Raw genomic sequence first — 21,482 nt, forward strand, 5'->3', positions numbered from 1 at the left:
CCCACAACACCCTGAGGACACTCCACTCTTAGGTACTCTAACACACCCAGGATCACAGGATCAAAGGATCACAGAGACAGCTTGACTCTGAGGAGTTCTGACACTACCAGGATACAGGAAGGACAGGTTCCAGTCAGATATAGTGAAGGCAGCTAACACTAGAGATAATCAGATGGCAGGAGAAGAGGGCAAAAACATAAACAACAGAAATCAAGGTAACTTGGCATCATCAGAACCCAATTCTCCCACCATAGCAAGTCCTGGATACGCCATCACACCAGAAAAGCAAAATTTGGATCTAAAATCGCTTCTCATGATGATGATAGAGGAATTAAACAAGGACATAAATAACTCCCTTAAAGAAATGCAGGAGAACACAGGTAAACAGCTAGAAACCCTTAAAGAGGAAACACAAAATCTTCTGATTTTCCTTAAAGAATTACAGGAAAACTCAACCAAACAGGCTAAGGAAATGAACAAAACCATCCAGGATCTAAAAATGGAACTAGAAACAATAAAGAAATCACAAAGTGAGACAACCCTGGAGCTAGAAAACCTAGGAAAGAGATCAGGAGTCATAGATGCAAGCATCACCAACAGAATACAAGAGATAGAAGAGAGAATCTCAGGTGCAGAAGATACCACAGAAAACATTGACTGACACAACACTCAAAGAAAATGCAAAATGCAAAAAGTTCCTAACCCAAAACATCCAGGAAATCCAGGACACAGTAAGAAAACCAAACCTCAGGCTAATAGGTATAGAAGAGAGCAAAGATTCCCAACTTAAAGGTCCAGTAAATATCTTCAACAAAATTATAGCAGAAAACTTCCCTAACCTAAAGAAAGAGATGTCCATGAACATACAAGAAGCCTACAGAACTCCAAATAGACTGGACCAGAAAAGAAATTCCTCCTTTCACATAATAATCAAAACACCAAATGCACTAATTATTAAAATATTAAAAGCAGTAAGGGAAAAAGGGCAAGAAACATATAAAGTCAGACCTATCAGAATTACACCAAATTTCTCACCAGAGACTATGAAAGCTAGAAGATCCTGGGTAGATGTCATACAGACCCTAAGAGAACACAAATGCCAGCCCAGGCTACTATTCCCAGCAAAACTCTCAATTACCATAGATGGAGAAAACAAGATATTCCATGACAAACACAAATTTACACAATATTTTTCTACAAATCCAGCCCTACAAAGGATAATAGATGGAAAACACCAACACAAGGAGGGAAACTACACTCTAGAAAAAGCAAGAAAGTAATCTTTCAACAAACCCACACAAACATAATTCTACCTCTAACAACAAAAAATAAGAGGAAGTAACACTTTTCCTTAATATCTCTTAATATGAAAAATATTTTTAACAATATATCCTAATTGAATGAAATTCAAAAATATGAGGAATTAGAAATTTGGCTAGAATATGAGGAATTAGAAACTTGGTTGTCACCCAGTGGTCTCTCTAATTTTATAATTGGAGAAATATTCCCAATATTGTACAATCCATATACATTTTCTTCTTATTCATACATGACAGTCTCTTGCTGTGTACCACATAATGGTCTTGAAATCATGCTTCTCCTATCTCAGCCTCTCTATTAGTAGGATTGTTCATTTGATGTTTTTATACTATACTATGGTTTTCAGAACAGCTTACATATTTCAAAATTATTTATACAGACAAAAGAAATATAGACAATTGATTTTGTAGGTGAATTGTAAGAGAACAACAAAGAGGGAGACTGAATGTTTTGCTTGATGTTTATAATTATTGTATCAATTTTGAAGAAGATGACCTTATAAGTTACTCTTTTTCTGAGATGAATGCTTTTCAAAATCATCACAGTCAATGAACCAGAATCTTACCCTCACCTAATGTCTGTGCCACCCTCCAAGCAGAACCATTGTTCATTGAAACAGTTGATGAATGACTTCATGGATAGACCATCTTAATACACACACTATTTCTTAAATGAATGTAACCTGTTCCCTGTGGGCTGAGAATGATGACAATCAAGTCAAAATAGCTTTGACCATAGCAGGAAATCTGTATCCAAATAATTGAGCCTACAATTCATTACTTGTTGCAGCAGAACTGTCAACTCTTAGCTTAGCTACTATGGAGGTAAAATCCTTTGGTGATGTGAGGGACATTGAAGTACAGCTTTATTACAATGAACTCCAATGTCTTAAACTTGTTCTTATTTTGTGTTTGTACCATAGTAAGTGCCAAGATTTTAAGCTCTAATAAAAACAAAACAAACAAATAAAAAGGCTTTATCTTTTTATGTTCATTTAATAACATGTCTATCATTTTTATGATTGGTATAAAAATATACATTGTGTTGAATACAAAAAAAATTAAAATTAAAAAGGAAACAGAAATCAGAAGCACACAAGAGATAATGTAAACAATACGGAACTTGCTAAGTCACAGAATGCAAAGTAACAGTCCTGAGCAGCGGCACAGGGGAAGCCTGAGGGGATACCTCAGGCTGCTCAGCCTTCTCAGCTGAAGACAGGGTTGTCTTTGTGTCCCTTCCAATCAGCAAGATGGTGGTGGTGTCTGAGAAGTCATCCCAGTGACACTGGGACTCCATGGACCATGCAGACCCTCAGCATCTCAAGGCAAAGATCAGGGGCTTGAGACCAAGTCATTCTCAACATGGCCACAGAAGCTCCAGTCGCTACAGAACTGTCCTGACCTAAGAGGTTTAAGAAAATGCTCAAGATACACCACTGGCTTTGCTGAAAGCTTGTTTTGAATTTCTTTTTAAAAGCAGCATTCATAAAAGGTGGCAGGATAATTGTAAGTATGTTAAAGAAGGAAAACGGACAGTCTTGCTCTTCATCTCCTCCTTTACACCAAAGCAAATTACAGTTGAATTAAATAATAATTTTTTCAGTTAAGAATATTTTATAATCAGCAGAAAAGAGAGCTGGATATTGATCCAACTCTAACAGGGTAGAGCAGGCTGTGCTTCAGGGAAGAAATTGCAGAGCAAGGTTTCCCCAGTCCATGCCAGACTGGCGAATGGCACACCGAAAGTATTTGCAGTAAATGTGCCAAAGAAGTTGCATGTTGCTGAAGAGCTTATGCCCACAATCTAGATCTAAAGTGAAGAGCACAGAGCAGAACACAGGTTAATGTTCTAACAATGCATCTGTTTTGAGAGCAAACACCTCTGGGCATCTTTGAAGAAAAGAATTTGTTGTGGTACATTTTGTAAATGTGATAAAATACCATGGCTAAGAGACCCTGGGGAGGAAAGGGTTACTTCCACGTATGGCTGAGAGTCCGTCATTGAGGAAAGTAGAGATAGTGGAGGAACGCTTAGCTGGCTCGCTCCCTGTGGCTTCCTCAGCCTGCTTTGTATGGATGGATAGCATCACCTACAGTGGTCTGGGCCTTCCTATATCAACTGGCAATTAAGCAGATGCCTCGCAGACAAGGCCACAGGCCAACACGATCCAAGTAATTCTTCAGCTGATGTCCTCTCTTCCCAAGTGACTCTCGGTTCTGGTCAGTTTGACAACTGAAGCTATGGTGCTGTCACCCTTCCTTCATGGATTCCAAAGTTTGCAGGTGCTCAAGTGTCATGAGGTATTGGCATGTGACACAGGCACTAGGTCCTTGTTTGAGCACATAGAGAAAAAAAGAGAAACTCACACCCGACCTCTAACACTGCCTCCTTTAACCCTGGAGCAGAGATGATCCCAGACAAGTGGGGCCTGGCACACCCCTCCCCTGAGTCATGTCTCATCACCGCAAGCCCATTCTGCTTCGTTCACTTGAAAAGAAGTCATTTTAACTGACATGAAAGACATCGACAACAAAGAACCTGTGACTGAAAATCAGGGAAAGGAGAAATGCCACAGGTATACAACAATAACAATATGTTCAGCTTATTCATAATCAAAGAAATACACATGGGAAGACAGTATCTGTGTTCCAAAGTCATCAAACGTATACTAGCGATGGTATTCCAGACAACTGGTCAATACAACACACAGCTTGGATTGTTCTAACCCTTCCAAAGAAAGCAAGTTGCAAAACTGTGTTAAGAATCTTCATAACCTTCAAACCTTCAACCTAGAAACATATCCCATGGTGCAATTTATACAGAGAAAGGCTACTATACAAAAATCATAATGACCAGAACGCTTCTGAAAATTGTAACCAAATGATCAAAACTAAAATCACTAAGCAGGAATTCTGACCCCATGGGGTATTATACATGCAGGAAAGCATTGTCTACCAATATAATAAAATAAAATTCTTGGCACACATAATCACATGAAAAAAATAATTTTAAACTCCATATAAACATGACCATGCAACTAAGAAATGTCACCCTATAAAACAACTTAGAGAAGCATCCTAGTGTCTTTTAATATGTGAATTATGGGTCACTTTTTCTTCTTTTCTTAAAAAATTATTTATTATTTATTTATTTATTATTTATTTAATGTATGTGAGTACACTGACACTCTCTCAGACATACTGTAAGAGGGCGTCAGATCCTATTACAGATGGTTGTGAGCCACCATGTGGTTCCTGGGAACTGAACTCGGGACCTCTGGAAGAGCCGTCAGTGCTCTTAACCGCTGAGACATCTCTCCAGCCCCTACTTTCTCTTCTTACAGATTTTCAGCATTATGAAGATGTCCTTATGGTAATGCATTATTTTCATAATTTTGGAGAAAGTAGAACAAAGAGGAACAGCTCATGGGCTGGGGACACATTCCTTAAATGTTTTCCTGCGCCGTTCCTGTGCATGTGTGCTGGCTTCAGAGGGCAGCACAGATATGATTCTCACTGTCTGATTTTTGGTCCGGCGTAGAACCAATCATCACACCTTCCATAGGGCAAAGCAGTGGGAACTCAGCCTCATCGTTCCCTCCCCCACCCTCCCAGTTCCAAGTCACGTGACAAATGCCCATCGCAGAGCTCATGGTCTGTGCTGGGAGATGGCTCAGTGCATAGTGCTGACAGGACAAGGAAGAAGAACGGAGTGAGTTCAGATCCCCAATGCCCACATCAGAGTGGAACCACCTGTCACCCCAGCACTGGGGGACAAAGAGACAGGAGGATCCCTGGGGTTCACTAGCCAATCAGTGAGTTCCAGGTTCAGTGCTCTCACCCTGTAAGGTGGAGAATGGTAAAGGGAGACAACATGTGGTGATAACCTTTGGCCTCGACAGGCATGTGTGTGCGTGCACACACACACACAGAGGGATGTGTACCTAGAGACACATGTTCACACACACTGCACACAAGTACACGTACATCACACCACACATAGCACATAAACATACCATACATTCACATAAACACCATGCACATATATACACACGCATACATGTACATATTCCACATACATACATAAACATATAACACACTACACCACATATATGCATACATACATAACATATACACATGTACACATATATACATACATGCACACCTATACACATGCATATCATGTACATAAATGCCACACACATACATACTCATGTACACACATGCCATAGACATGTGTACACATATGCCACATATACACATAAACACACAACACATATGAACACACACATACACATTTATACACATATACACAATGCACATATACATACATGTGCATACATATATAACACATATACACATAAATACAGAGCACACGTGTACACATATAACACACATGTGCACATATACACATAAATACAGAACACGTGTGTATACATACAACACACATGTGCACACATACACACATGTGAACCACACAGGCACATAAACACATAACACACATGTGCACACATATATCACACATACATACACACAAATGCACATATACACACATGTACCACGTGCATAATACACATGTATACACATACACTACACACACACACACACACACACACACAAGAATAAAATGGAGCTCATACTCTAACCATCCCATCAGAACATTTAGTTCACATGTTAAAAGAGGGATGAATGTGTACACATGTGTGTATGTGTGTTTGTGTATACATGCATATACATATGCACACATGTGGTGTGTATATACATATATATGCATGTGTGTGGTACCTGTGAGGGGAGGGTATGGGTTCTTCCCTCTTCTTCCCTTGGGTGCAGCAAGATGAACTCTACAGCAATGCCACAGCCCTCTGTCCTCCAGCACCGGAATAACAACATGCAAAAGTGAGAGCCAACACCACCTGGCCCAGACACGTCAAAGTCCCCTCTGTGTTCACACTCACCACTAACGTAGCCAGCTGAGACCTCTCCTGCACTATTCACACCCTATCCCTAGTACTGAACAAGGTAAGTTCTCCTTTAAATGCATGCAGTGGTCAAGCAAACTTTCAAAAAATATCTTCCGTAGTACTGTGTCTACACTGTAGACATCCTATACACGGACTCATACAAAAGTCTTTACATGCAGATAATAGCAGAAAATACCCCAAATGTTAACTCTGGCTGCCTTCAAACATCAGTTGTGTGTGTGCATGATAACCTTATAGTTAGGTTTCTTAAAGCACAGATGTGAGATTGGGATTGTCATTTCAATATTGTTGCAAACACCACCTAAGAAAACTGACCATCAAAAGAAAGTCTCCAAAACACGTGTTAGAACAAAAGCATCTAGCAATGAGAACAAGAAGGTCCAGAAGTACCTAGGTACAAACAACAATTTACATACAATTATTTCCCAAAAGGTAGGGCCACCTGTCCTCTGAGCTTACAGAGAAGCAGCATGCTGTGTGTGAGAGACGCCCCGCCTGTGCTTGCACAGGAAACCCAGCCCCTTCTCTCAGCCCTCTGCACAGCTCCGTGGGGCAGGGGCTGTTATTACTACTGACCATTACTGGACTCCTCCTGCGACAGCTGTCCTGGGAATCAAGCTCCCTCGGGGCCTCACAGCTCCACAGCAGACCTGGCAGGGAGGTCTGGTTAGCCCGGCTCCAGAGGGGCAAGGCTCACCCCAGGGGGCCGCAGAAAACCTCTGCATTTGCTTTCTCCTATACAAAACAAAAACAAAAACAAACAAAAACCAGCCAACTGCCGGGCAGTGGTGGCACACGCCTGTAATCCCAGCACTCTGGGAGGCAGAGGCAGGCAGATTTCTGAGTTCAAGGCCAGCCTGGTCTACAGAGTGAGTTCCAGGACAGCCAGGGCTACACAGAGAAACCCTGTCTCGAGAAAAAAAACCAAATCAAAAAAAAAAAAAAAACAAAAAAAAAAAAACAGCCAACTAACCAAAAACCAAAAGCACTTTGTTTACGGTTGATCTGACCAACCTGTGAAAAGACACCAAGTGTCCACAAACTAAGAGACAACACTGAATGCAAGAACTGGTTCACTCTGTCAAGATACAAACTGAGTGAGCCCCAGATTAGAATGACGGGAAGGGAGCTTATATGTGGTCTTTGGATCATGAAAACTGAAAAAATAAATACAACAATTAAATGGTTTGGCAGAGAAAAGAAGAGATGTATAGAATAGAGGGTCTAAAAATAGTTTCCACCATAGTTCTCCTTTAATAATAGCAGATTAACATACATTCTCTTGCAGATGTCACCCAGGCAACCAGAAAAATGAAGGTGTTTGGAGGAGAGTGTGGTGTGTGTGTGTGTGTGTGTGTGTGTGTGTGATAACTTGAACAAAAATGATCACTACTATAAAAATATATTAATTAGAACACTACATAAAAAAGAGCAGGCATAGAGGAGACGTCACTAATAATAAGTATACTTTAGTAAGGCAGTAAAGGCGTCTCTATCTAGGAGGCAGAACACATTACTGCCTCAACTTTGGACCAACAGTCTGTTAAGAAAGATGTTCTTTAAAATATTTTGGGGCCAACAAGATGGCTTAACTGATAAGGGCACTTGCTGCTAAGCCTGGCGGCCTGGGTTCAATCCCCGGAACTCACATGGAAGAAGGGGGGAACTGATAGGTGTCTTCTGCCCCCCTCCCCACACCTGCTTCATGCTGTGCTGTGCAGCATGAGTGCACACACACACACACACACACACACACACAGTCACACACTGAATAAATACATGTTTACAAAACCTCTAAAGACAGAGACCATGGATTTGAAAATGAGCAGGGGTGGGGGTAACTAGGAGGCTTTGGGCAGAGGAAAGAAAAGGAGGAGATGGTGCAATTATGTTATAATCTCAAACAGTTTTAAAAAACTTAAAATGTTTTAAATGAATGAAAAACACCTGGGCTGGTGATCTGACTTTAGCGGGTTGAAGCAGGTTCAGCCTAAGCCTGATAGATCGAGTTCAAGTCCCGAGAACGACATAAAAAGGGAAGGAAAAACCCATCCCCGAAGCTCTCCTCTGACCTCCTCAGGCGTGTTGTGGTACCCACACACACCTTCACCCACACACGAACACGCACACACACCAATAATAAATACAATACTTTTAAAAATTTAACTTTTTACTATTTTTCAAAGTTCATGTTTTCATTTCACAAGCCAAAGTATAGTAGGCTGGCAAAATATAAAAACATTTTTGGAAAGTTCTCTTCTGTCCTGGTTAACGAGGGTGGCTCAGCGAAGCCACCGCCCACCTTGAGCAGTCACTGGTCCTTTTCCCTCACAAGCCGGTTTCGGTGTGAATGCTCAATCACATGATCACCTTACACCCCGCCCGGAAGCCCTTCTTTATCATTTACAACACGTTAGCAAGGAGCTGCAAAGTCAGATGAGCAAAAGCAGCCACTGGGGACACACAGGGCCAACCACTGGGGACACACGGGACCAGCCACTGGGGACACACAGGGCCAGCCCCTCATTCTCTGTCTGCCCTCGGGCCACCAAGAAGGGAGCAGCTTCCTGGGTCCTGCCCAAGTTCCCAGCACAACATCATTCCCCGGGCTCCGCAACGAAAGAAGACTGACATTTCCAAAACTACGAGTCCCAAGAAACTGACCTTCCTTTTAAACGGATTGTTACAGCTCTTTTATTACACTAACATAAAGCCAACTAATACAGCCTGCCTGCCCGGCCCTGCCCCCGAAGCAGGTCCAGGAAACACATCACAATTATCGGCTTCGCTTTCTGCTCGCATTAGCACAAGGTGTGGTCAAACCCTGGTCCAGAGCTGCTGAGTGCATTAGGAACTCCGCCAGACTTCAAGGACTGTTCTTTGGTCCTACAGTGAAAGCCAGGGTAAGGCTCTAGGGTGGCATTACCACGCCTGCACCTGTAGGCCTAGAGGAAGTGGCTAAGGGAACTTAGAATGTGCGGTTCGGAGAAGGCAGCTGGCAGGGGTTGGTGTGCCTTGGCATACAGACACAGACAACCCCCTGCAGAAGGAACAAGAGAATTACCACCTCCCCCGACACCCACACCCACCCCATCTCCCCCCCCACACACACACACACATCTGTCTCCTGCTGGACCGGGTGTTGATCAGAAGACAGGCACTAGTACTGATACCACTGACCGGCAGCATCTCAGGGCACAGGGCCAGGAGAAAAGGGAGCCGGCCAAGGCGATGTGGAGGAGACAGCTGGAGCTGCCCAGCCCACACACTGCCCCGACCCTTCCAAGGAGCTGAGCTAGACCTAAACAGGCAAAGTAAGCTGCCCTGGTCACTCTCTGGAAGAGAAGGTGTCAAAAGCAGGAAGCCAGCATCGGTAGCATTTGTGTGGGTCCAGGCTAGCTTCATGGTGATCTGTGTAGGGTCCTAAACCAAGAAGGGCACGCCTCCAGCGTCATGAACACCCCATCTCCAACCTGAACCTCTCTCTTTCTCTCTCTCTGAAATTTCCAAAACTACGAGTCCCGAGAAACTGCCTTTTTTTGTTGTTTGTTTGTTTGTTTTTCGAGACAGGGTTTCTCTGTGTAGCCCTGGCTATCTTGGAACTCACTCTGTAGACCAGACTGGCCTCGAACTCAGAAACCCACCTGCCTCTGCCGCCCAAGTGCTGGGATTACAGGCGTGCGCCACCACCGCCTGGCTACTGATCTTCTTTATAAACAGATTGTTGTAGCTCTTTTATCACATAAAGCTAACTAATACAGCCTACCTTCCCGGCCCTGCCCCTGAAAGCGCTCTCTCTCTCTCTCTCTCTCTCTCTCTCTCTCACACACACACACACACACACAACACACACGCGCGCACACACACACACACACACAGATGACTCTTGTTTTTATTTCTTTCAAACCCTACAGTTTATGTAGCTGATCTCCTGTTGTAAGGCAAACCTTTCCCTTCAGCTGGTGAAACTCAATTCTCTTTGATCAAAACAATGAAGATTCAGCCGATGTGGCAGGGTAAAACAGAGCAGGGGCTCACTTTACTTTTTTGTTTCTCTTTCTTTTTCCTTACTGAAACTCAAACAGCAAAGTAGTTGAACAACCAAACTCAGGCCTTGCCGCCTCCCCCACCCCCAGAGAAACAGAACTCAAACACAGCTGCCCTCTGTGAATGGGCACAGGCTCTTCCCCCTGGGCAAACTGAATAATTTATACACTCGCGTGGGTGCTCCTGCTTCAGCCCAGTTGATGGGCTCCTGTCTTCACGTTAGTGAGGCAGATGGCAGCTGCACTGAGCCTTGCCTTGTACCTTTGGTGCGTGTACCCAGGCCCCAGGCCTGAGGCTGGGAGTGCTGACACGTGGGTCTAAACAGTGTTCTCTAAAGGGAGAAAAACCTGAGCCTGGCCTGCTCTGTGATCCTCCCTTAAGATGGCCGGACACCCTCAGCTTCCCTCACTTTCCCTTTGCCCTTGTGAATGCATTCCAGCAGGCCCTAAGCAGGAAGTGCCTCCTGCCTCTCTCCTGCACTCCCTCCAAGGCCATCCAGCAAAGCCAAGTGCTGACTCCCAGTGAAGGTCAGGTCGGCTGATGTTGACAGCCCCTCAACCCCCACTCAGTTTAGAAATGAGGAAGAAGGATGTATTCTAGGCTCTGGAGGGGGAAATCTAACACTGCCACAGAATAGAGAATCAAGAAAGGCAAGTGCGCCCCTAAGCCTGGTGGTAGAATGAATAGAGCCCCAAACTATGCCCCAGAACCAGAGGACATTAGCTTTTCCTTAGAAAAAAAGGGGCACTCTTTGCAGATGCAAGGACCCGAAAAAGGACATTAGCTTTTCCTTAGAAAAAAAAGGGGCACTCTTTGCAGATGCAAGGACCCGAAAAAGGACCAGTGTGGATGCCAGAGGTGGGCTGACCCTGCATCCCACAGCAAGTGTCCTCAGGATCGACCACAGAGGAAAGGGACGCAGGGGAGAGGAGGACAGACTTTGGAGCCCCAAACACCCAAAAAGAGGCAAGCCACCAGGCATGGAGACACACGCCATTCCAGAGGCTCAGAAGGCTAAGGAACATCGGAGCCCACAAGTTCAAGAGTTCCTGGCTTCATAGGAAGGACTGCCCATCTCTCACCACCTCTGGACGTAGAGCTGCACGGCTGTGAGCCAGACTCCGGCCTGGGCCCAGTTCTACCACTGTTCCATGATCCCTGACCGTTGGTAAGTCCCCCCTCCCTAGGAGCCCTGCTTCCCTCCACCCTTCACATGGGGCAGACCACGGGGCCCGGCCACCCTCCAGCCTTCCTTCTGTGCCCTAGAGCAGCACACTGGCTACAGCCCACCTGGCCTCTGGCATCAGGACAGTTTAGCCACTTGGGAGGTGCTAGGGGATGAGAACAAGAGTGGCTAGCTACTTCCTGGACTACATAACTTCCACCAGGGCAAAGCTGGAGAGCTTAGCTCTGTGGGCAGTACTCTGCAGCCAACCTGACTCCCAAGGCACTTTTGAGAAACTGTTGTCACACACCCCTTGCATAACACCACACACACACACACACACACACACACACACACACACACCACACCACACCACACCAAACACACACATACACACGTCATACACAAATTCACACACCATACACACATACCACATACACACATACACACCTCATATACAAACACACATACCACACACACACCACACACATAACACCACACACCATACGTACACACTATACATACACACCACACACACACACACACACAATACCACATACACATATACCATATACATATACCTTGTATAACACACCACACACATACCACACACACAACACACACCCCTTGCACAACACCACACAGACACAATACACACACAACACACACACCCTGCATAACACCACACACATATATCCACATACACACAGCACACACACACACACAGCCACTTCACCATCCCAACAGCTGTATCAACAGCCCAGTAACTTAAACTTGCTTTGTTCCTGCTCCCTTTCCACGTTTCTTGTGTGTCCTCTGCTCATTATGAGGCCCTGTCAGACAAAAGATAGAGTTTGCCAGAATAGATTGAATCCACCCTTAGAACTCCAAGATGTATCTACTATGAACTGGTCAGCATGTCTGAGGAAAATACCTCAGAGCCATGTCTACTCTCAAATTTAATACCACACAGGACAAAAATGGCCATGTTTCAGTCTTGTAGGTGTGGGAGAAACCCCTCACTCCTCTGCAGCCTTTTCTCTCTTCCCTGTCCTTGTCAGTATCCTTCTGCTGGTGCCTGTGTCAGAGGTGACAGCTGTCCGGTGGCTCCCCACATCTCTAGAATCAGCTTTAAGCTCTGCCCTCCCTCACTAGCTGATTCCAATCTGCCTTTAAGGCTTCAACCCTTCACACCCATGAGGATAGCTATTATCCACAAAAAGGGTCAAGAGACCTGAGTCCTGTGCCCTGCTGGCGGATGTGTGACACGGAAGCAATCTGGAAAACAGTCTGGTAGTTACGAGAGATTAAATATTGAGTGCCGGGGGATCCAGCGGTTTCATTTCTGAGTGCCCACCCAACGGAAACCTGAACATACACCTACACGCCTGTGTGAGCAGTGGGATGATTGACAAGGGCAGCAGATGGGAACAGCCCGCCTGGCCAGCCACAGGCAAACGGAGAGCCAGTCTGCTGTGTGCAATCATTGGATATAGTCAGCCTTAACCAGGAGAGAAATCCCAGTATCTATCACAACATGGAGAGCCTAAGGACACTCGGTTAAGTGGAATAACTCAGTCACAAACAAACAGGTGACTATCAGGCGCCTCGCAATCGCATGCTCTGACTCACGGGGGCAGAAAGAAGGTGGTTGTCAGGGGCAGACGGGAGAGAAGAATGGGGAACTGCTGTTTAATAAGCCCAGAGCTTGAGTTCAGAAAGCGAGAAGAAAGGCTGTAGAGAGAGAGGCACAGTGACGATGACACAGTGACCAAAGCGGTCCACTTAGAATGATTAAAATGGCAAATTTGATACCGCTTATAGATGGCCACACTTTGGATGTATTTAAGGAATACTTATTCCTCGTTTAGTACACGAGTCATGTTCCCGGGGCTACTTCAGCGAGTCTTAAATAAAAGATCCTTGTCCCCACCAGGTGGCTCAGCTCTTCTGCTACGCCATTACAGCACAAGGTCCCGTTGATCCATCCGCTCCATCATTAATTAAAGGACGGAAGAAGCCATGGTTGCAATAGGAATGGTCTCCCGGAGACTCACAGCTCTGCACTTGGTGAGGCAATTCTGGGAGAATCTTTACATTTTCTCAGGTGGACCAGTGGGCATCTTGACCCTCCTCCCAGCTTCCCATCCCAGTCTCTGTTTCCTACACATCATCTGTGCTCCCCACTCCAGTTGCCAAAGTTTGTTCCCAAAGCCCTAGGCTACAGAGGACCTTCCGAAACCAAGCAAAATATGCACTTCCTCTTCTAGAGCTGCCCGCTGTAGGTATTTGGTAACAGCCACAAAACACAGGAACTCGAACTAGCTCGGATGTATCCTGAGAATCCAACACAGTGCAGCGCATGCCCAAACTGCTCTGAATCATCCTCTGAACGAGTGAGTTTAAAAGCCCACTCAGAGAAGCCAGTGTCTTCCTTTCCACCCTTTCTCCAACTGGGAGATGCTTTCGATTTCTCAAAGTTATGGAAACTTTTATCTTTTAGGAAACAGAGAGAATAGAACCCTAGTAAAGCCCTTAAACATTCCGACCACGAGAAATGCGTGCGTATATCTAAGTGCATCTGTTGTGATTCTTCAGCCCCCAATTCCACCGATTACAAGCCATGTGACTTTAAGTTTTTAAATTCTCCGGAGCCTGGTCCTCTCATCTGGAATGTGGGCGTGCCACCAGAAGTCCACAGAGCATCTGTTTCACAACCCACAATTCAAGGGCCTGTCACCTGGTGACATCGGGTTTCTGCAAGAGAAGTAGCCATGCTCCTCGGCCTGCGGCTCAGGAGTTAAAGGGATCTAAGATACAAAGAAGAGCTGGAGAGAGGCACTGGGGGCCATGCTGGGGGAGAGGCTCCCTCCTCTGCCTGATATACAAAACCCAGACCCTGTAAAGGTTAGTGCCCTCCAGCTAGCCTGCAGTGAGATGGGGCCCAAAATGTCACCAGCTCCCAGAGAGCAAACCAACATGAGTAAGAAAGCAGTCCTGCTAAAGGTGCTTGAGTCCCAACTCCAGTTCCAAGGGACCTGACTCATGTGTGCTGCATATACACACATGCAAGCAAAACAGCCATACAAATAAAATTGTACTGGCTGGTTTTGAGTGTCAACTTGACACAGGCTGGAGTTATCACAGAGAAAGGAGCTTCATTTGAGAAAGTGCCTCCATGAGATCCAGCTGTGAGGCATTTTCTCAATTAGTGATCAAGGGGGGAGGGCCCCTTGTGGGTGGTGCCATCTCTGGGCTGGTGCTCTTGGGTTCTATAAGAGAGCAGACTGAGCAAGCCAGGGGAAGCAAGCCAGTAAGAAACATCCCTCCATGGCCTCTGCATCAGCTCCTGCTTCCTGACCTGCTTGAGTTTCAGTCCTGACTTCCTTTGGTGATGAACTGCAACGTGGAAGTATAAGCTCAATAAAACCCTTTCCTCCCCAACTTGCTTCTTGGTCATGATGTTTGTGCAGGAATAGAAACCCTAACTAAGACAAAAATAAAATAGGAAAATAGTCTGTGTTTGGGAGTTCCTGACACAACAGACTTGAATTCTACTTGAAATAAGGTTTCCTGGGGCTGAAGAGGTGGCTCAAGGGTTAAGAACCCCTGTTGCTCTTGCAAAGGACCCAGGTTTGATTCCCACTACCACATGGTATAGCTCCAATTCCAGGGAATCCAGCGCCTTCTTTGACCTGTTCAGGCACCAGCACCACACAGTACGCATACATACGTGCAGGTAAAACATTCACACACGTAAGATAAAATCAATTAGTCTAAAGAAAAAAATTAATATTTTCTAGAGGGAAAATATGACTACAAAGATTACATGAGGCACTCCAGGCAAAGCACACAGAGCTCACAGAAAATGTGTGGGCTGTGTGGTTGTTTATCACCACAGTGGAAAGTTCCTGCTTTCTTTTGTGGGTCCCTTCTGTTCCTGGATTCTGCCTTCACTGTCCTCCAATGAGAGTCTCTTGGATAGGAAGAATGAGGACAAAAGCTGTCACCACCTCCTAATCCCATACCCTGACAGACATCACTAATTGACCACAGCTCCCCTCTCCTGCTGAGCCTGGCCCCAGCTTTCTAAGCAGCCACTACCAATCAATCACAGATGACAGGTAAAATGAAAACCACTTGTGTGGCTCCAGCCAGGCAGTTGGCCAGGTTTTTCTGTCAAGAAGGACGTCTGTACTGTACATTCTTATTTTTATTTTGTTTCATTCACAGTCCTTTAAAAATGGGAAAGTACTCTTTGCTCAAACCTGCTTGCTAAACCTTGAAGCCCGCTTGAAGGCCTGCAGAGAGCAGGGTGCCATCTTAGCTCACCCAGGCTCCTGTGGGCAGCTGCAGAGAGCTCGGAAACGGAAGCTCTGAGACATAGCCTAAGGACTCAGCAGACTGCCCGAGACGGGGCATCAAGGTTTAAGGCCAGGAGGTTTCTTACTCTCATCAGACCCATGGAAACCCACACCCGAAGGAAGCCATACTCAACGGAAGAGCTAGAGGGCTGGGCTGGTCCTGGCCGTTCTTACCCCCTGAACTTGACAGGGACTCTTCCACCCTGTGGCCAAGCTTCTTCTTGAGGAACAACTGAGGGAAGAGGAGTTGGCTTTTCTCCATAGCTAGTCTGCCTCTCACAACGGGATAAGGCGTCTGAGCCCCGTAGTTCCCACGTCCGAGCCAAGAGCGGACATATGGAAGCAGAGGATTGTGGGTCTGCAGCTTAGCCTCAGCCGCAGAGCAGGCTGGGGCTGGGGCTGCTTAAGATCCTGCCTCAAAAATATTGGGAGAAAAAGGGCAGGTGTGGACGCTAAGGTGGCGTGCCCTAATTGCGACTCCCCAGCACTCTCTGATGTTTTCCTCAGGACAAACACAGGCTTGGTCTCCTCCTTATACTCTCCCTATCCAATTCTGGCTTGAGAGAAAGCGACTCAGTTCTGCTTGACTGATACAATTCATTCCATGAATACCTGGCTAAACCCCAAATCTCCTTTCCCAGTCCTAGCGGGGAGGAAGATTGATCCAGGCATCACTATGCAGGGTGAGAAGAGTTTTCTGTGCCGTGTACCTGTGCCTAAGATGCTATGGAGGCGTGAAAAGGGGGCAGCCTCCAGGGAAGGCAGTATCCAGGGCCTGCTCATCACAGTGGGTAGCGTCTGGATAGGAAGGAGACGCAAGAGTTGACAGGAAGGAGGGGTGCTGACTGGTCCTGCGGCTAACGTGGGTGCTGCCTGAGAAAGGCTCGTGAGATTAGGGCACTGTTGCATGTGTTCTTGGAGTGCGGGTTTTCTCTGGAAAGCTTCTGAGAAGGAAATCAGCCAGAGGGACTAGCTGAGATTTTTGTTTTCAGAGCGACTGTCCACAGGATGGAGAATGAACTGCAACAAGAAGGTTCTGATTGCGAGCAGTGAGGCAGCTGGATGCAGCAATCCAGGCAAGGAAGAAATCAATCAACAACCACAAAAATAGGAAAGGGTCACATTCACTTGGTCCAACCTACACCCAGCTTGTCGGATCTGAGGGCCACGTCCAGGATGCACAGCATCCCTGAGGTAGCTTTGATACCTACCAGCGACCTCCTTCTTGCTCCAGGAACCACAGGAGAGGCCAAGAAGGTCAGCTTATAGGGGCTGCTCTGATCTGCGCCAGAACTCAAATATAACATCAGGCTGCAGAGCCGTGCTGGGAGTGTCAGCAGGGTGTTGGCTTAGGTATCTGATATCCAGTTACAGCTTCTCAACCCAACCCCACTGCACTCCACCCCGCATCTGTGCGTGCCCCTCCCCCCTCACCTTTCCCTCCACCCCACATGCCCCTCCTTTGCAGTCCCTGGCATCATTGCCTTGGGCATGAAACCCAAGCATCTCCCACTTGGAGTAAAAAGCAACCCAAGTCGTCCCAATTCGGCCTGACCAACCCCTGTCAGCAACCCAGCTCCCGGTGACACAGTGCCCTGCGACTGTTCTTTTCAATTAGTCAGAATCAGGAAAACTTTGAGCAGAGACTTGTGTGGTTTCCTTCTCAGAGAGCTGGGTTTGGCAGCCCAGCTTCTGTATTTCATACTAATCGCCTGCAGAACTGAACCTGCATCTTCCGTTGGGGACTGTCGTTTAGGAGCACAAGCCTCCTCCCCATAGCCAGCTAGCCTGCAGCCTCGGACAGATCCACCCGCAGGAAGAGCCAAATGAAGTCTTCCTCCCGCACCCTCCCCCCAGCCCCCTTCTCGGCATGAAAGTTACAGCAAGCATTTGCAGCGAGAAACTTGTGTATTGTTTCCTGCGGACAGGGAGACCTCCTGCCCCTCCCGAGCTGATACAACCCACTTTGCACATCCTGCTTCTCCGAAGCTAAAAATAAATCGGTATGCACTGAAAACTCTCCACGTCTCCCCAGCACACACTTCCCCCGCCCCTCGAGGTTCCAGACATGAGAATCTTTCGCTTCAAAATGCAGTGAATTTCTGCCGCAGGTTCCAGCAACGCCTTCTGCGGCCCCTAGCCCCGTCCCCAGCCATCCACCTCCCTGACGGGCCTCCTGCAGCTTTTCACTGCGGACACTGCTGCTGGCCCGGGCAGACCGACGCCCCTGGCCCGGGACAAGCATGCTCCGGACATGCCCCGACCGCCAGGCTCGCTGACGCCCCCTTTCGAGCTAGCGCGCTTCTCTGGGTCCCCAGCAAAGTTGCTTTCTCCTCTCCAGCCACCAGCTTGGGGCATATGGGTTTAAAGCCCGTTGGTGCCTGCGAGGCGCCGGCGTGGGGTTGTGGGGGAGGGCAGGGAAACTGACAAGGTGGGTGTCACCTGGGGAGGAGCTGCAAGGACCCGGTTCTGGGGGTCCCGCGTTCCCCGCCATGCCGGGCTCGCACCTCACCGACAGCGCCTCTCCCCCAGCCGCCGCTCCCGGCTCGGGTCCCCCTGCAAGCCCGCCCAGCTGCGGCTCCCGCTCCCTGCCAGAGGAGGGAAGGCGCTGCGACTCACCGCCACGGCCGCTCCCAGCGTCTGTGTCGCCGCGGGCGAGGCGGCGGCGCCTTCCCTCCTCCCGCCTCCCCCTGGACAGCTTGGCCGCAGCCGCGCCCCCCTCCCCAGCCTCGCTCGCTGACCGCTCCCCACCGTGGCCGTGGCCTCTCCGTGGGATGGGACTCGGCTGCCTCTGCCCGGGTGAGGGAACCAGCCGAAGCTGGGATGCTCAGGTGCATCGGCGGCCCCACCTTACACCGATGCAGCCGCTCGCTGGCTTTGGCCGGTTCCCTCGGATCCTAGCCCACCGCCCAAGCTTCAGCCAAGCAGTGCCCAGTGTGTGTTATCTGTGTGCTATTAGTGTCAGATTCAATTTAGAATTATCCTCCAAGCTTGCATTGGAAAACCTGGAGTTCCTGACATCTCTCGGTTATTCAAGGGATCCGCGAGAGCCTTTTTAAAGTACATGCCCCCCCCCCAAAAAAAACCCTCTCTTGCACCCATAGGTCTACAAGGTGGGAAGCCTCCTCTTTTTCACTGGTCTATTCTCCTGTCAAGGGATGGATTAGCAAGGACTCCCTCAGGAAAGGTGGACAGCAAAGGGGCAGGTTTCTTATACCATCACCTCCCTGCAGAATGTCACCAAACTCTCCATCCCTACTGAAGATAGTGAGAATGTCTTGTCAACGCGATCATCCAATCATCCGGTGTTTATCACGTGCCTTCTTGCTGTGTTGGCCACCATGACCTCGGAAAAGCCATTTTAACTTCTTTTGTTGATCAACCCAGGTGACCTTTCATCAATTAAAAAAAAAAAACTTACTTAAAAATAACAAAACATTAAAGCAACAGTGTCCCGGTCATGAATGTTTGCAAGATTCTTTCATAATACGATCAGAGAGCCAGCGTTACCAGCCAGGGAGAGAACTCCAGCAAAGTTCTTGCCAGGCAAGCATGACCACCTCAGATCCATCACCAGAACCCATGTGACACTGCCTGGTGCGGTGGGTTGGCTTTGTAACACCCAGAGCTAGGAAGCAGAGACAGGCACCTGCCTGGGGCTCCCTGACCAGCTAACCCCACCCAGGTCAGTGAGAGACCCTGTCTCAAAACAGCCAGGTAGACAGTGCCTGAGGAATGGCACTCAGGGGTGACATATAGCTCCCCTCACCACACCCACACACCCCAGAGAGAGAGAGACAGAGACAGAGATGGAGACGGGGAGACAGACGGAGATGGAGAGATTTAGATCCTTGCAGTCACTTATGGTCACTTACGCCAAAGAACATCAGCCAAACGGTTCATCTACCTGAAACCATTCTTCCCTAGGTCTAATTCGATTGAAGAGCAGATTGAAATTCAGATTTTTTGCCTGAAGTAGATTCAAAGATTAACCCAGCATTTTAGGCAAGCTCTGGAGTTACCAGGGGAGTTGGATTTACTTATTTATTTGTTTGTTTGTTAGCTCTAGCCCTGGACCCTATTCCAAGAGACTCAGATGTTGTAGCTCAAGGGTGACCTAACACGGGCATGTTTTACAAGAGCCCTCAGAGAATCTGTGGTACATATGGGATTGGAAACCACCAAAGGTTTAGCCCAACCTGAAATCAGAGCTTGAGACAACTCTAAAACATAGTTTTGAGGCCAGAAAAGATCTCAAATGTCCCCAGAGATGAACGTGGGTGATGATATAAATGACCTATTGTGGGTTTACAGAGGCAGAGGGGTCTGGGGGATTACTGCGGTCTCAGTGTGTCCTCCCAAATTTCATACCAACCGTAGTTGCACAGTGTGGCAGTTTGGGAGGTGTGGCCCAGTGGGATGGGCAGGGTGGGGGCAGGGAGCCCTCGATTTCCCCAGTGAGTTTCAGATCTCTGGAGCCCCAGCTAGTTACTGCCGAAAGCCTGGCTAAAGGCCCAGTTAGCCTGAGCATGGGGTTTTTCCCAGGGTGCCACTTGCCCTTCTACGCTTCCTACCATAAGTTGAAGGCACATGTGGCCCTCACCAGACACAGTTGTTGCCTCTTAGACTTTCCAACCGCCAGAACCATGAGCCAAGATAAGCCCTTTTCTTTATAAATTACTCAGCCTCTGGGATTCTGCTATGGCAACAGAAACAAACTGAAGCAAGGAGCCGTGGCTCCGGGAGGGCAGCCTCATTTTTCCGTGTGAGAAGTGCACGTCTGCTGCAACCATCTTTTTTTTTTTTTTTCATTTTATTTTAGTTTAGGTTGATTTTGTTTTTTTCCAGAGAAGTCAGAAGTTCATTGTTTAATGTGGGGTTTTTTTTCCTAATTTTAAAATAATAACTAATTTCAAGATTTTTTTCAGGCTATGTAAGCGAAAGGAAGGGTCTGTAGGCCACGAAAGCCCCCTCCACCCCCTTCCTTTTCCCCCTCCCCATCCCACCCCCCCCCATCAGCTCATCATCCGTGGTGGCAGCCATGATGAAAGTGAGGGTTCGTCTACCAGAGAGGTTTTATCCACTTTGTAATTATTTAATGGGCTTGGGTTTTTTTTTTTTCTAGATCCTTATTGAGATGCAAATATGTTAGTCCTTCTTATCTGATGTTTTGCTTCCTGCTTCATTTATTCAAAGTCAACCCAAAGTGTGGAATAAACGACCCAAGTTTTTACCGTTTTTTCCAGGCAAGATGAAATCACAGCACACCATCCTGCCCAGTGCATCCACACTGGTGTACAGCATTCACCAGTCACTCAGCCTCAGGCCGATTGACCAGGTCGGCCGCATCAGGATCTCACTGTGATCTTTCTTTATTTACCAATGGCCCCAAAGTGCAGGAGGTTTGCGGTATAGAAAAATACTTTGTTAATTATCTTCAGCAGCGTGATTTTCTACCCACCCCTAAGGTTTATGTTCCCAAATGAAAGACACACACAGCCTCTATATTTTAATATAAACAGCACAATGGCTGGGCGGCTGCCTAACCTCTATACTGTTAATATACCTCCCACCAATAATCTTGAGTTATTACTTACTA

At 47.0% G+C, this 21,482-nt stretch overlaps 1 protein-coding gene across 2 annotated transcripts in view; it reads right to left on the reverse strand.

Annotated features, from left to right (window-relative positions):
- Ncald (neurocalcin delta) overlaps positions 1–18,522 on the reverse strand; it is a 445,096-nt gene extending 426,574 nt beyond the window's left edge. For both annotated transcript variants that reach the window (XM_052160541.1, XM_052160539.1), the window contains exon 1: positions 18,503–18,522. The gene's annotated coding sequence lies outside the window, so the exon portion shown is untranslated. The remainder of the gene's footprint in view (positions 1–18,502) is intronic.
- Positions 18,523–21,482: the final 2,960 nt, after the last annotated feature.

The sequence above is a fragment of the Apodemus sylvaticus genome, chromosome 17, assembly GCF_947179515.1.
Source record: "Apodemus sylvaticus chromosome 17, mApoSyl1.1, whole genome shotgun sequence".
In the NCBI taxonomy this organism is placed as follows: domain Eukaryota; kingdom Metazoa; phylum Chordata; class Mammalia; order Rodentia; family Muridae; genus Apodemus; species Apodemus sylvaticus.